The sequence below is a fragment of the Carya illinoinensis genome, chromosome 1, assembly GCF_018687715.1.
Source record: "Carya illinoinensis cultivar Pawnee chromosome 1, C.illinoinensisPawnee_v1, whole genome shotgun sequence".
NCBI classification, from domain to species: Eukaryota; Viridiplantae; Streptophyta; class Magnoliopsida; order Fagales; family Juglandaceae; genus Carya; species Carya illinoinensis.
In genome coordinates this window covers 22,135,531-22,148,810 of record NC_056752.1, presented here as the reverse complement: position 1 = coordinate 22,148,810, position 13,280 = coordinate 22,135,531, and the positions used below count along the sequence as shown (strand labels likewise).

General features: G+C 36.5%; 1 pseudogene; it reads right to left on the bottom strand.

Annotated features, from left to right (window-relative positions):
- Nucleotides 1-582: 582 nt before the first annotated feature.
- LOC122302161 lies at nt 583-12,489 on the bottom strand (annotated as a pseudogene).
- Nucleotides 12,490-13,280: the final 791 nt, after the last annotated feature.

The window sequence follows — 13,280 nt, the reverse complement described above, 5'->3', positions numbered from 1 at the left end:
ATACAGTTCTTGTTGAAGACTCCAGTGATTTCCTGCATAAAAGGGTAATAAATGGTAAGAAAGCTTTGAATTTGAGATTCAAGGATAGTATATATTTAATTATCTTCTTTTGAATCTAGTGATTTCCTTCCTTCCTTTTTCTTTTTGCACTAAAATTCAAAGTTTCACACAGTTGTGTGGCCTTATGCATGCTGAGTGTAAAGTTTATCTTGCTAAAATATGTTTTGTAGTGCAAAAAGGAATTCCATTTTCATTTTTATTTAGAAGTATTTTTTTTTTCTTTTTCTTTTTTTTATTTGAACCTGTCTTAATGAAAAACAAAAAGGAGAAAGATTATTTGAAGCAATGCCAAAGAGAGATACCTGTTGAGGAAAATTGCTATCTTCCATTTGAGAATTGATTATCAGCTTTGCTGCGCGGTGAAGGGGTGTCGGGTCTCTCTCAGCCTATTGCAAACACAGATTTAAGATCACAATATGAAAGAAAATCATGTGTAATGAAATGAGAGGTTATATAATGCTAAATTTGTAAACCATAAACTAACTTGTCCAGCATGAATAAGACCCATCATGGCCCATGCAGTATGTACCAAATTCGATCGGTTTCCTTCCAGAGGAACATATTTCTATGAAATCAAGAAGAAAAGTTTATCTTTTAGTCTTGTTCAAATAAATCTACCAAGCATGGGAATTTTAAAAAGGTTATATAAAAATTTACCTTGTTTGGGCATGATAGATAGCTCTCTCCCCAACCTCCATTATCTTCTTGTGCTTTGAGTAGAAAATCAACACCTTTGCGCATCGCTGGACAATTGTTAAAAGTACTGCAGCCAACCCTCCAAGTGCAAACCATGAACCATATGTGAAGCAAACTCCCCAATTTCCATACCTAAGGAAATGCTTAATCATGTCACTTATCTCTCAAAAAGATGTACATAAGAACATATAAACGTTGGAAACATATCTCATGAAACAGTCTAGGAGCATACCAAGAACCATCGGGCATTTGTATGTCTTCAAGGAACCGAGCAGCATTTTTTATGCAATTATCAATCTCTTGCTTTCTGTGTCCAGGGTACAACTTCTCAAACAAAACTAAAGCCTGGATTGCTGAGGAAGTGCACTCAACATACTCATGTTCAATGACAATGTCGGCGAAGAATTCTATGGGATTAAGCAACTGAGGAAAAAGCATAAATTAATAAGGGTGGATTTATCAACTCTAGATAAGTTCTAAAGTATTTCCAAAGGAATATTTCCCAGCCAGTGACTTGAATATTTTGAGATACTTACTTCCAACCACTCTTGGGCTCCAGTTGGCTCCCAAGCTGATAAACCACCATTTTCACTCTACATTTACCCATAGAATAGAGCTATTTATACGAACACAGCGAAATACTTGAGAAAAAAACTTCAAATAAGTTTCATTTTTTTTTTTTTGATATATTTGGGGAGGGGAGATTTCAAACTCTAGACCTCCATTTTGGAGACTGGGGGTTATGCCAATCATGCCACAGGCCTTTGGCAAAAAAAGAAAAAAATATTCAAATAATTTGAACTTTCGAAAGCCTATAAATTTATATTATTCACATCACCAGTGGATGTTAATCCTCACCTGCAAAGAGAGTAGAACATTTATAGAATCATAGAATCGCTTAGGTTCCATTTTCTCACCAACAATTTCTAGTGGCATCATTGACAAAAGAAGGCAGCACTGTCATACAGAAGAGAATTTCATGAGGAACAAACTAAATGCAATACTCAACTTCATATAAACATTTGAACAAGGAAAATGATAAACTTACAATTAGTCTACAATTATTTTACAACTCTATTTAAAATGAAGGGTAATTACATAAAATTGAAAATATTTTTAACAAAGTGGCACAATTACATTAGTTGATTTGAGCTGAGTAGCAAAAAATTTTTGAAAGAGTTGCAAGTGTATCATTACTCTTTGAAAAAAGTTAGGTAGTTACCTTCAAACCTTCTACTGTGCAATCAGAAACATGCCATCCATGATCTTGATCAGAGAAAGTCCATGATCCTTTAGAAATGTGGCGAAACATGCTTTTGAAGTCACCAGAAGGATTGTCTTTGACCTTTACAATTTTAAGGGGAAAGTTAATAATTAGTATTTATTCTTTTTAAAAGAAAATTGGATATTTGACTATTATGGTGGAGATATGCCTTCAGAATAGAAAGTAAAACCTGAGATTTCTTTATGAAGTCATGCCCTCTAGCAAGTGTAGGTCCAATTTCATCAGTAAGATTACTTGCAAGCAAAGCTTGAATGGAAAAACTAGTATCCCACTCTTGACTACCAAAACTCTACATACAAACGGCAGACATCAAAATCAGCAATGAGTTATGCTCAGTTTTAATGCAAATATTTATACAACTAACTCGGGAAAGAGATTTAGGTAAGGAAATTTGTAGTAACCTGCATCTTGATTCCATCTTCAGCAACCCATATGTAATCTGGGATCCTGGTAAGATGCTTCTTGAAATAATCCCCATTTGGATCTTCAGCCCAACAAGCAAGCATACATAAAACCTGTTGAGTGTAAATTGCATTAGGAGTAGTGTCATATGTATAACATAAATAGATAGATGCTCTCCATTTTTTGTTCTTGATTGTATAATCACATTACCTTTTCCACACATCCAATGGTAATGTATCGACTGTTCTCATCTTCATAATGAATGTATTTCATTGTTACTTGAAGAGCCCTGTCTCTAACCAGCTTCTTAAGTGGCCAACAAGTGAGAAGGGGCTCAGTGAACAGGTATAGACTATCCCAAAGCAAATCTTGTACCCAAGGATGGGGATAGTAGATATCCTCCTGTAATAATATAGCTTTGAATAAAGAATGCGTTCGGGAGTATTTTCGAAAGTATTTATAGCACATAAAACTTTCGAAACAAGAGCTTTGCTCCTCTTAAGGTATGTCATCCAATTGTTATGTTGAATGACCATAAATTTAATCATTCAAGTTTATAATAATTTGAAAAATCATGTGAATAAATGTTGTGCAATGTGGAATTTTAAAGATTTGAGAAACTTCTATTTCTTTTCTATATAACTCTTAGTCTTCTTTCCTATATAAAATGTATTGCAACTACTAATCAAAAAAGTCAAGTTCAACCTCACATTCTATAGTCGATTGACTAGCTCTTAGCAATGACCAGGTATTAATCGTGAGAGCAATGAAGGTACAATAATTATTATGTAATCTTGGAGTATGGACATGTGGTACTATCAACCTATCACAAAATGACATATCATTAAAAAGTAGTACTTATATAAGCAATATTAATGGCATGTCATCGTTTGATTGGATGAAACTAACACATCATCCATACTCCCAGAGTACCTAATATATTTCCGTAAAGGTAAAACATACCTTTGCACATGAATGACGCACCCTCCTCCAGTTAATCTCATTGTAAGGCTCATTGTAGAGCTCCTCCCTCAATTGAAGAATGAGAGGTGTGATTGGGCCTACGAACCATTTCCCATATAGATATGACATGGGCATGTACACCATTCGGCAGTAGCACCACATTTTTGATGCATTTAGGAGTAAAATAGAAATGTTGAATTAGGCAAGTTTTATATATTGTGAAGAGAAGAAAGTAAAACATCTGTAGCAATAGAAGCTTCAAAAAGAAATGAAGTTTGAGGATGTTTAATGAAGCAGTAACCAAACATGTACAAACATGGGTGCATCGGGAGAAATGAAGGAAGGATCCAAAACTCAGGCGGCATCGGGTTGCTACCAATCCACTGGAACACACCAAGTATCTACATACATGGAATGATAATGAAAATAAGCAACATGTGTGGACCTGTGGTCGATATATATCTATTCTGTTAGAATATGATTTAAATAATTCAATCTATTGTTTAAACTTTTTAGATAAGTGGAGATTTAACTTGCTATTTTTCACTCTGAAGAATTTGGTTCAAGGGGGAGATGCATACCGAAAGCCAAGTCTTTCCCCAAGAAGGAATGTGAGTAACACCACCATGATCAAGGATCCACTTTTAGGCTCTTGCACAAGCATTGTCCTGACCACCCTCAGGTCCTTCCCCAAGTATACGCATACAAATGTAGCTAAGAGTGGTGCAAAACATGGTACTGTGGCCTTCTATGTGGAATCCCCACCCACCATCTTCATTCTACATGATATATGAATAGAACAGAAGGTACAAAACAGGGAGAGAAAAAAAAAGGAAATTCTGTAGCAACAGCTAATCCTACTATGTAAAGCTTCATAGAATATGTATATACCTGATGACAGTATATGTATTGAAGGATTTCCTTCTGATGCTCAATGGGGAACACTATATTAAGATGCCCTGTAATGTACACACACATTACCTGCAGTTTTTTAGATTGAAAACAACAGACGTTAGCAAATATGCCTAATACTAGAGTCTGCTTCATAAAGTGATGATCACAGTGATAAATAAATAAAAATGACAATGGAGATGAGTGACTCACCAAGGGGGGAAGAAAAAACAACTGGCCAGCATTTTCAGCAGGCGGCCAATGGCCATCATTGGCTTGCAAGGCCGAGTAGAAATGGACAGCCCTCCTCAATGCGGTTGTGGCCTTTTCATATGTGATTTCCTCTCCATCCTCCACCTTTTCTTGGGGGATTGTTTGTTGGAAGTTTTTCTCTCTGAGAAACTGCAGTCGATTTCATAAAGAAAAGGGACTATATTACTATAAGAAAAAAATAATAATATAGATCAATCACATTTATGCTTTTTTATATTGAGTTTTTTAATCATCCTCAAGTGGTCTCCTCCATCCAGATCCCACTTGCTCAAGGCTTTCTATATTCCAACTAGGGCTTAGCACTAACAATGTTGGGGTCAGAGTGCCCTACCTCCAACTATGACTTCAACTTTGTCGGAGGTTAAATCTAACCTTTGAATTCGACTCTGATTCGCATAATGTCTGATCCGACTCCAACTTGTCGAAGTGGAGAGTCAGAGTCGGAGTTGGATTTGAGCTTTTTTATTTCTTAGCCCATTTGACAATTTTGGGCTCTCACTAATCAAATTTGGGTTTCCAGATTCAATTTTTTTTAAAAAAAAAAAAAAACTATTTTTTCAAATTTCAATTTAATTAAAACATAACCAAAATTGAAAAAATAAATCATTGTACAAATTAATGTTATTATATATTAATGTTTATATATTAGTATTACATGTTATTATAAATTTATATATTTGAGTTTAGACATAATACATTAGTAGTAAATGTTATTATACACTAGTTATTATATAATTAGTACTACATGTTATTATAGATTAGTGTTTATACATTAGTTGTTATTATAAATTAGTGTTACATAATAGTAATAGTTAATAGTATTACATTTACATATACTAAATTATTATTAGTCAATTTAGTCTATTTATATTATTGTATAAGTATATTATTTTATATTAATTTGCTCATACTAGTATATTATTGAATTTAACTAACTATATAAGTTATAGTTATATAAAATATATATATGATTGATGTATAAAAAATACATATATTTTTATAAAATATGTACAATATCAGAGTCTGAGTCGAAGTCGAAGTTGGTACATCGCTACCTCCTACTCCAACTTCGACTTTTTTTGTGAAAAGAACTCTGATTCTGACTCCGACTTATCGAAGTTAGAGTGGAGTCAATGTAGATGAGTCGGAGTCAAATTTTCAGAATTTGTCTCATCCCTAATTCCAACCTATTATATAGTTAATAGAGGGTGCCATAGGATTGAGTTACTTAAATCTCACATGACTTAATATATAAGGTCGTTTCTGGTGAAAACAATAGACTAATTGCGCGCTATGCATGATAGTAACCATATATATACCATATATATAATTTTAAACTAATCTATTTGGACATTTTTATTTTGCAATTGACATAAGATCACATGCATGATACATTTTTTATGTCAAGAATCTCAAATTTAATAGCCATCAACCTGAGTAATCAATATCGGTTTAGAAAAGAAAAAAAAAATGGACTACATATGATTATTTAGATTTAAGCCAACGTCCTGTGGCCTATTGGCACAAGACCCACATTTACAAATTGGAGTCCTCTCCTTCCTAGGAAGGTGAGATTTTTTCTCTCTACATACAGGAGAGTCTCTTAGGCTGGTAATTCTAGTCTAAAGTGTGTTCCATGGCTGACGAGTTGACAAAACAATGGGAAGAGTTTAGCCTTACAGAGCAAGAAAGAAGGAAGTCATGTTGTCTTCTACTATACTGGACTAGGCAAAGGCATGAGGTAGATGATGTTTGTTTGCAATGATCATAGTTGACAAAGTAGTCAATAGGAAAGCATTCAAAATGACCATGTCAAAGATTTGGCAGACTGAAGGTTGGTTGCAATATAATGACGTGGGGGGAGAATAAATACTTGACTAAGTTTCAGAAAGAAGAAGACATGCAAAGGGTTATCAATGTTAGGCCATGGTTTTTTGATTGATGGCTTGTTTGACTGCAGGAGTTTGAGGGTGGTTTATCTCTAAATGATATCCCCTTCAACAAGGAAGTGTTTTGGCTGCAAGTTCAGAACATGCCATCGCCATGTATAACACAAGAATTTAGAATCCAAATTGTGGAATTTGTTGGGAAAGTTAATGCAAATCAATGGGGGCTTGGTGGGGGAAGTTTCTAAGGCTGAAAGTGGAAGTGGACATCACCAAAGCTCTAATGAGGGCTACTTTCTTGACCATTGATGGAAAACAAACTTGGCTCCAATTTAAATATGAGAGGCTACCAACCTTTTGTTTTAAGTGTGGGGTGATTAAGCATACCAAGAAGTTATGTCCTAGAGTGACAATTGCTAAAGATGATGAAGCAGGTCAGTCCCAATATGGCCCATGGCTACGTGCTTCTATTGCTAATTTCAATGGGAATAGTCAAAAGAGATATGGTGGTATAGGAGATTAAGTAGAGAAGAAAGTTGAGCTTCCATGCATGGCAAATGGGTGAGAGTGACGGGGATGATGTTTCAAAAGGAAATTCTTCTTTGCATGAGCAAATTCATCAAGTCAAAATGGAGGATGTTTTTACTCAGAAGGAAAGGGTAGCCAAAAAGGAAGGTGAGCACGAGGGGAAGAAAGAGGAAAATATGGAAGGTGCAACTCCACGAATGGGGGAATTGGGAAAGGAAACAGTTTCCAACATGGAGGAACAAGAGAATAGAAGGAAGTCTGCTTTACTAAAGGTGAAGTTGCTATCAAAAGAGAGAGAACAAAAATAGGGCTCATCACTTAGAATCCACATTGGCTTTAGAAATAAGTTCTTTAGATAAATTTTTGGCTGATCAAGTCCTTATTTTGGAAAGGTCTAAAAAGAGGTCCACTTGGAAAAGAAGAGCAAGGGACAGATTTTATGCAGAATTTGCTAATGAAGTTAATAAACAGGTGGTAGGAACTATTCAAAGAAAGAGGAGCTATGAAGGAACTATAGATGATGCTCACATTACTAATGGTGGTAAAAAATAGAAAGGTGAAGAGATGGATGAAATGGACCTAATTGAAACAAATTTGGTGGAGGCTATTATACAATCCCACCACCAACCATGAACTACCTAAGTTGGAACTACTGAGGGCTTGGGAACTCTCAGGCAGTTAGAGAGATTCACCTCATGGTAAAGAATAAGGTCCCAAACTTTGTCATCCTAAGGGAAACAAAGTGTAGAAGAAACAAGTAGAAAGACTAAAGAAGAGCTTGAAGCTGGCAAACAGTTTTGCAGTGTATTGTAGAGGGCTGAGTGGGGGACTTGCATTTTTATAGAGGGATGACATTGATGCAAATTTGGAATTATACACTCAGTATCATATTTCCCTCGGTTAAAAATTTGAGTGATGGAAAGACCTGGATTCTCACTGGTTTCTATGGAAACCCATCTACTGCCAAGAGACAAGTTAGTTGGCAGCTACTCAGAGGACTGAAACCAGCAAGTGATTTGGTGTGCCTTTGTGTTGAGGACTTTAATGAGATTTTTAGCTAGTGAGAAGTATGGGGGAGCTATGAGATCCTACAAGCAAATGGAGAATTTTAGAATGGTAGGGGAAGAGTGTGGACTAAGTGACTTGGGGTATGTTGGTAATAGATTTACATGGTCTAATAATAGATATGGAGCAACATTCACTAAAGAAAGGCATGATAGAGCCTTAAGTAACAATATATGGGCTAACTGCTTCCCTAGAGCTGTGACTCATATCATATCAACTCTTAGCTCTGATCACTATCCAAGTCTTATCTTGATGGATAGTTCTCCTCAAGATTTGAGCAGCCATCAGAAACCTTTTAGGTATGAGGTGAGCTGGGCACAAAGGGAAGATTGCACCAAACTGATTGAGGAAGAGTGGAGGAAGCCAAGATTAGCTATCAACAAACTCAACTACACTACTGAAGGATAGAAGAAATGTCAGCATAAATTAGTGTAATGAAGTAAATATATAGTAGACAGTTCAAAGAGAGAAATTCAAAAAAGGCTTACTTAGCTTTCCAATTTGCAGTAGGCTAAAAAAGGAGATATGCATAAAAGGATTAAAACTTTGCAAAGGGAAGTTGATAAGCTACTTGAAGAAGACAACTTGAAGTGGAAGCAGCATTTCAAATAAAGATTGTTGAAGGAAGGGGACATGAACACTAAGTTTTTTCATCAATGTGTATCTTAGAGGAGGAAGGCAAACAAAATTAGCAAACTGATTGATGAAAATGGCCAGCAGATCACACTACCAGAAGCAATCTGTCAGTAGTTCCAAGGTTTTTTCCAGGACCTTTTCACAACTTCAATTCCACACAATATTAAAGAATGCTTGGCAACTATAAGGTCTAATGTGAATGAAGAAATGAACAAGAAGCTATTGAAATCTTACACTACTAAGGAGGTTGAAGAGGCTTTGTTACAAATGAATGGCCTGAGCTCACTTGGTCCTAATGGCTTTCTAGCAGCCTTCTATCAGCAACATTGGAATATAGTAGGAGGTCAGATCAGTGAGTCAGTTTTATTTGTTCTTAACCCTAATGAAGTTTAGATGAAATTAATAATACCTTTATTGCTCTTATTCCAAAAAAGAAGAACTCCACTAAGGTTGCTGATTTGAGGCCTAGCTCTCTTTGTAATATGATTTATATGTTAATTTTCTAAGCCCTAGCCAATTGACTGAAGAAGGTGTTACCATGCATCATTTCCTATAATCAATCAGCCTTTGTTCTTGGAAGACTAATTTTTGACAATGTTATTGTTGCATTTGAGGCAATGCATACAATGAAATGCAAAAAGACAGGGAAAATGGTATATGGTAATGAAGTTTGACATGAGCAAGGCATATGACAGAATAGAATGAAGTTTCTCAGATCAATTATGTACAAAATCGGGTTTGATACATAGTGGGTAGATTTGGTGATGAGGTGCATAAAATTAGTGTCCTACTCAATATTGGTAAATGGGATCCCTCAAAGCTACTTCAAGCCTTCAAGGGATATTAGGCAAGGTGATCCCCTTTCACCTTACCTATTCATTCTATGTATAGAGGCTTTAAGTTCATTGAAAAGAAGAGCTGAAAAGGAAGGAGTGATAATAGGTGTTCCTTTTGCAAGGGGAAAAATCAGACTCTCATTTATTTTTTGTTGATGATAGCCTTTTGTTTTGCAAGGCTAATTCTATAGAATGGGGCAATCTATTCAGCATTCTAAAAGTCTATGAAGAAGCTTCAGGACAAAGATTGAACCTTGAAAAGACTTCAATCCAATTTAGTAGAAACGTAGCCAAGAAAGCTCAAGACTTTATTTTCAGTATTGCTGGTGTGAGGTCAACTATGGCATATGAGAAATATCTTGGCCTACCAACAGTGGTGGAAAGAGCAAGAGAAAAATCCTTTAGAAGTATACTGGATAGAGTGAGAATGAAAGTTAGTAGTCAAAACATGAAAACATTGTCACAAGCAAGAAATGAAATTTTTCTTAAGGCTGTGGTGCAAGCTCTTTCAACATATAGCATTAGTGTATTCAAGTTGCCCAGTAAATTGCTTCAAAATATCAACAGTGTTATGCATAATTTTTGGTGGGGATAGCAAGAGGCAGGGAGGAAGATTCATTGGGTTTCATGAAGTAATATGGGAAGGGCTAAATCAGCAGGAGGCATGGGATTTCGAGACTTGGAAGGCTTCAATCTTGCATTGCTTGCAAAACAAGGTTGGAAGTTGATTCAATATCCCCAATCCTTAGCATCTCAAGTGCTAAAGGGTAAGTATTTTCAAGAATCCTAATTTTTGAAGGCTACACTGGGACAAAAACCTTCCTATATTAGGAGGAACATTCTACCAGTTAGACATCTCATGGAAGCTATAACTTATTGGAACAAGTGCAAAAGTTAGTATTTGGGGTGATTCCAAAGTCTATACCATCAAAGGTTCAAAGTCCTGTGTTGAAATTCAACATCAAGGCCAAGGTTTAGGAACTTATTGAGGTAGATGAGAAGAAATGGAACACTAAGCTAGTAGAATAGATTTTTGAGAAGGAAGAAGCAGATATCTCTAAGTTCTCCTAATAGCCCTAATAAACGTATTTGGAAAGGATCCTCTATTGGTCTTTTTACTGTTAAGAGTGTCTACCACATGCAAGAGGAAATGTTTTTGGCAGCAATGGGACAGGCCTTGAGCATGAGTAATGGTTTTAAGAAGGTATGGCAATTGATATGGGGTTTGAAGATCACACCAATGGATTGGGTATACCTTTGGAGAGCATGTTTAGAAGCCTTACCTAGTCAAGCCAATTCATTTAAAAGGAAAATAGTGAAGCATCCAAAGTGCCCCATTTGTTTAAATGAGGAAGAGACTATTGCACATGCTAATTGGGAATGTGAATCGGCTAAAGATGTTTGATGTCAATGATAAAAAAAAAAAGACTACAAAAAAGCCACTTTATTCACATGAAATTGTTGGAACTAATAGGGGCTATAGCTGATACAATGGACACTGAAATCTTGCAGGAGTTTGCAATGTTAGCAAGGAAGATTTGGTGGAGAAGAAATGAACTTATTTTCAATAAAGAATTTAGGCATCCAAACATAGTAGTGAGTTTAGCTAAGCAAACCTTGAAACTGTTGCAAGAATTGGAAGAGCAGAAAAGCTTTACTACAAAGCCAAGTAGCAAAATTGATATCAAGTGGCAACCACCTCCTATGCACACGTACAAATTAAATTAGGATGCAGCTATAGACAAGAGTCGATCAAGAATTGGATTTGGAGTTGTGGTAAGAGACTATGAAGGGAGGATTATTGCAACTACGAGGAAAAACAAGTGCCTATTTCCTAATCCTTTATTGGCTAAATCCTGGGGCATTGCAAGCAACAATTTTTGGGTTGGATTTGGATTTAAATAATATTCTACTTAAAGGAGATTCGCTACAAACCATTCAAGCTTTGAAGAAAGAGGATGTTGAGTGGACTAGTGTAGGCATGCTTGTGTCTGAAGCCAAGGAGATGCTCAGGAATTTTGTTAAATTAATGGATGTACTTCATGTTAGAAAAGATGCCTTAGTCATTTATGATGTACGTAATTGTTACTATGGAGGAATCTCCTCCATGTATTTCAGAATTGATTTAATGGAATGAGCTACATAGCTTTATTTCAAAAAAAAAAAAAGTAGCGTTCAACCTAAGATTTATTCAATTACCAACTTGGGCGAACAAATTAATTAAGAGTTGCCGGGCCCATGCATGCAGGCCTTCATCGTTCGTTCGGATGGTATAAAAATGAATGTACCAGTTTTAACAGAGTCAGTAGAAGAGATCGAGGAAAAACAAATAGAAGAACATATATATATATATAAGAAGGGGATGAAGAAATTAAGATATACGCAGATAGGATTATAATTCATACGTACCCAATATTAATATATATTAATCTTTGCGTTACAAAACCCAAGCGCACACCATTAATTAACACGCTCGAAGTTTATAAAGAAGCAAAGCAACGACGTTATTTATCATGGCTTTGAATCACAGGTTGTATGCCTGCCTTGAAGAAATTAAACTGCTAGTATTTGGTCCATTCTCAGATTTTCTGGTGCTAAAAATTCAACACATGACTAAATAGCTAAGAAAGAAATGTCGTGCGCTGGAATAGTCCTTCATGATTGCAACTTCGACGCAATATGAACTTGTAGATAGTGAACGATGAAGATGAAGAATATTAGTGTACGTACCTACATTCGCCAGAGGAGATCGCCGCTAGGCTTGACCTGATATCGATTCTTGTAGAAATTTTGGCGAGCCTTTTCGACCTCATCTCGCTCTTCCTGGGTACCAGCCTCTGGATCAAACTCCCATATCTGCCTTCCCACAAAGTTGTTTGTGCTGTAGATGTAAGGGTCATTCCCACCTTCTGCTATCTTCAGCCTCCACATTCTTCCTCTTGATAATTATCACTTTCCTTAGATCAAACTGCCCGCACGTAGCTTTAAATTGTACGTACTCTGAAAGAATGGCTCGGGGGTGTCTGTACTTAGTTTTAACCACCTTTGGAGCAAAAATATCAAGATATTACATATATATATATATATAGAGAGAGAGAGAGAGAGAGAGAGAGAGAGATGGGGTTACCTGCAAACAAGTTGCCAAAAATTAACAAGCTGGTACTAGGACTGTTCATACGGGCCGGGTAAAACCCGGCCCGCACCGGAAACCAGATAACCGGATTTCCGGTTATGGGTTTCGGACCGGATTTTATCCGGGTCGAAATCCGGATTTTCAAAACCGCATGTATGCGGTCCGGACCCGGGTATGAAATCCGGGTTTCGGATTATAACCCGGTTAACCCGGGTTTATATATAACCCTTCTCACTCACTCTTTCTCTCTCTCTCTCTCTCCCCCCTGTCTTATCTCTACGCCGAAATCAGTCTTAGGACTCTCTCCGAAACCCTAGCCATCATCTTCAACCTCGTGCCTCATCCTCGTGCCTCGTCTTCATCCGCGTGCTTGGTCTTCATCCTCGTGCCGTCTTCTTCCTCACGTCGCACGATCGTCTTCATTAGTTTGCTGTGTGTCGTTCGGTCAGTTTTTCTCCTCTCTCTGGGTCTTGCTTAAATGCTTTTCTACTATGTTACCTTTGCTTTGTTCAGAATCTCTGGTTTGTTTGGTTGTTTTTGCATTTGAAATGGATTAGATGGACGATTTTTTTTAAACAGAAGTATTTTTCAAAGAGAGAGGTTGTAGGAGAAACAGAGGACTCTGT